Source organism: Balaenoptera ricei, chromosome 1 (assembly GCF_028023285.1).
Source record: "Balaenoptera ricei isolate mBalRic1 chromosome 1, mBalRic1.hap2, whole genome shotgun sequence".
NCBI lineage: Eukaryota > Metazoa > Chordata > Mammalia > Artiodactyla > Balaenopteridae > Balaenoptera > Balaenoptera ricei.
Genome location: NC_082639.1, coordinates 184,101,966 through 184,106,374, shown reverse-complemented (window position 1 = coordinate 184,106,374; position 4,409 = coordinate 184,101,966).

Below are 4,409 nucleotides of genomic sequence, written 5' to 3'. Positions count from 1 at the left end.
ATTTGGAGAGAAGAACAAAAACAATAATTCAAAGGCATTATTCACAAAAATATTTACTTTTTTAAAGACCTAAAACTGAAACTTTTAAAGTAAGATATTTTAATTAAAATATATGAAACAAATACAAGAATATTTAATATACCTACATTATGAAAATTTTAATTTTTTCTTATCAGTTTTTAAAAAGAACCAGATATTTATTATATTTTATATCTAAGCCATCATCATTTACAAAATTAATTTACAGCTTATTTTCCCCAATGCACCTAATGAATAAAAGTATCAGAATAAGGAAACCACACCATATTTTTTAAAAATTAACTACTTCAAAATTCTTATTTGTAAAAATAGAAGTCGATGAAATGATGTTTTATGTGAGATATCCAGGGATAGTTAAACAATCATCACCCCAGGAAAAAATGTGAATTTAACAAGACAGATTTCTATTTTTCAGAAATATTCATTGCTGACTTTAATCTGGATACAACACAAGGCATAAATATTCAATGGCTAAACAATAACCCAGTTAAACTTCATTGGGTTTTTTTTTTCTCTAGTAGACATCCAATCCAATTTTTGTATCTTAAATGAAATAAGGAGAAAAAAATGATGTGGTTTCTTAAAGAAATGAGGTCATTTAAAAAATGTTATTTTCCCACCTTCTGTTTGTTATACGTGGAAGCACACTAATATCTATTCACTTATGACTATAATTAATTATGCATATATATTTTACATTCAAATGCACACTATAAATAGTAATTGTAATAAAACATATTAAATTCCTCTGAAATGGCATAGCTAAAGTAAATAGTTTTCCTTTAATTAATCATTCCTCGATGCTCTCCCATTAAAATGCAATGGCAAATCTGACAAAACAATAAGGGGAACACAGGGCAAGTGACTCTTTATTCATATAATAATTGACTACTGCTGTGACAACATCCCACCTTTTTCACATAGTTGTGAAAAGAGTTCACTTTAAATTAATTGGCATCACCATGAAATAAATTACAAGACTGTGTAGTTGGGAAGCAAATCAGGCCCACATTAGATATAATTGGGTGAAACTGATATAGGGATTTTGTGGGTGAAGGTTAGAAATGGAATTTTTGCACAGGAAATAAATGTATGAGACCAAATTGTTTTTGTTTTTAAAGAGCATTTTCTTTTTTTTTTTTTAATGGATCTCTTTAGTTATCTAACAATGATTCGTATTGATTACTTAAGTTAGGACATGGCTTGTATGATTTGGAAGATTAGCTGATCAGCTTCCATTTAAATGAAAGGAAGATCCATTTAATCTAAACTTCAAGTCCTGGATAATGGATTTGACCTTTTCTTGAAATATTGGAAAATAAATCCAGACTATTCTCCAAAGTTATGGGCCAGAATGCTACTATTTGTTTAAAAGCCAAGATGATACTAAGCTTATTAGAAAGGATATTAGAACGGAAACAGAAAAAACACTTTTTTTTTTTTGCTTTTATCATATCAGCATGTACTCTCATCAGGAAAATTATGGATATGCATAGTTACTACATCACACAAAATTAGAAAACTCTAGAAAAAAGTAAAACAATGAAGGCGAATAGAATGAATTCTATATAAACACAGACTAAAAAAAAGTTTGGGAAAATAAAATTTGACACTAGCTCATGTTTGTAATGCCCTAAATGTTTTAGATTTTTATAATATAGTATTAGTAAAAAAAAAAATCTGTTGATTATATTTTGAGGCTGAAATATATCCTTCCTATGCAAGTATTTGCATAAACTTATAGGAATCAGTACTCATTTTTGATGAATTTTCACTATTTGATATTTAAATAAATTCAAAAGGATTTTAGATAAATTCATGGATTGTAGCTCCACATTGGATTGTTAAAGAAGCTAAAATTCTTTTTGGAATATGTATATCATTTGATTTCTTTAGGTCTCATCTAATGGAGGGCAAACATAAATTGCTTTAAAATATATTTTGTAGGAATATTCTATTTCTGTCAGGAAATAGAAAACACTGTGCTTGGGAGAACTCTTCTTATAATTTGAAGATCATATCTATGTCAGTATCTTGTAATTTTATTACTGCTTACTGCTTAGCTTAGTTTTTAATATAAGTACTTCATTTCTTAAAACCGATGTAAATATTTTTAGAAAATGGCATTACACAATTAATGAATATTTAAGTATGTTAACAGGAGTGTTAACGTTATTATTCATTTTTTTTGCAAGTTAATCTTTTATTTAAAAATCCCATCCATAAAATCACTCATCAGTGATAACTGATGAATAAAGTAACATATGGAGTGAAAGAGACATACAGAGAACAACATATGAAAGATATCCATCTGATATTTTACCGAAATTCCTCACTACCAAGTGTTCCAAAAACCTGAAATTGATTTTATTCACAAAACTTGCAATTGTTTTCTTTTCTGTTCTATTAAGTCAGAACATCTATAATTATAGCCTGGGATGGGGAATGAGTTGAGGAGGTGAGAGGGAAGGATTGCAGTTGAGGGTCTCTGGTTGGGATCTATTAGAGGTCATTCAACATCCAATTTTTTAACAGATCATTTTGACACCCACTGTATTTTTACCCCCTGCCAATCATCTGCTTCTAGGTGGTGAAAGTTTGATTTGTGACTGACTGTTCATTCTTAGAGAAAACCTGAGAGGCAATCTCTGAACAGGAAGTCTTGCTCTATGACAACAAGAAGGAATTTGCAAACTGACGGTAAAAGGCCAATTTGCATATTCAATGAAAGGAACAGTGCCTGGTATTTGAGGATGAGTAGGACAGTAGATTCTCAGGCCCCGGCAGTTCTAATGGGGAGGAGATTACTCTCCTGCTGTGAGAACAAGGTGCTGGCTGTGGCCCCGTGGGAAAAGCACTGTTCCTACCAGCTCTGCCTCTTATCCGCACGTGCCCTTAAGAAATAACCGAGATCTCCGTGTTTTACGTCTAAAAGGAGGGGATGTGATTTCAATTTCTAAGGTCCCTTCTGTCTTTTAAAGTTTTTTTTTCATCTCTAGGAATAATTTTTAAATTTCCTATTTAAGTAGAGACTAAATTAAGGTTGGAACCTTCAAAAGAAATGTTGAAAAGGGTATATATAGCTCTTTTCCATTAAGTGCGCCTTAAGGGGGACTGAATATTCACAATCAGTGTGCATAATGTCTTTCTTTAAAGAATTTGCAAGTGTCCAGGGAATGCTCCATTTGCATGTGTTTAAATGTTTATTTTTCAAGACAAAGGGGAGACAAAATTTTGTCTATCAAATGAATGGTTTGTAGAAACATAAAATAAATCCTGCTATTTTTCCTGCATTTTCTAATGTTCAAATAATCCGCAAAATACAGATGTCAACAAAGTTAAATAAATCTGTGAAAATAAAATGGAAACATGGAAGATCTGTTGAATCTTTATAGCTTTTCATATTAACGTGAAATTATTCGTAATTGTCATGGGACATTTACATGTAGAAAGAGGACAATTTTAGGAACATCTCAAAACAACTGCATTTAAAAACATCTCTTTGAGTTTTATAAACAAGTTCCAGTGCTGAAGGAGTGAGTAGATACTTAACTCCACAGTTATCTGGGTAGATAATATTGCAGTAATTTTTTATTTTATGGGATAGTCACTGCTGTGCAGTTCATCAAATAAGGACTTAACCATGTTCCTTATTCCTCCTCGTTCCTTTATATTTTTATTGATCTAAGAAAACCAATCCTCCCCACCCTCAAGGTCCTTTTCATACAAGCCTATCTGTGCCATTGAATTAAACCAAGTGATCTATTTTGACAGTTTGATCAATATATATATATATATATATATATATATATATGCCATTTTTCTTTTTCATTAATCTGAGGGCTATACCAGTTTAGATAACCACCACATTATCAGATCCTGGTTGAAAAGAAATAGTTGATACACTAAATGCAGGGTTATGTTTTGGTTTAGAATTTCTCTTTTTACAGACGTGAGGTTTTGAATAATGCAAATGGTATTTAAAATCATCTGTATGATGCTAAACAGTCTCCCATGCAGCAACATGAAGATATATAGTTTCTTGAATTTATAATGTCATAAGAATATCCACTTGTGGTTTGAGTGTATTATATCTCTATAAACTTCCTTTGTACTCTCCCAGTAGGAGATTTTTAAGTACCTGATAAAATAAACACGTTCTAAACAAATGACTTAAACATTCAGGCTTCAGATATAAAATATTATTTTTCTATTGGAGTAAAACATGAATTCTAAACCCTAAAAAAATTTAAATTGTGTTTGTATATTTAAAACATTCTAGCCTTGAAGTATAGTGATTGAGCTGATCTATCCTATCACTTGTTTTCCCCCTAATTATAATCTGATTGTTAGTTTGTCATTTACCTTCT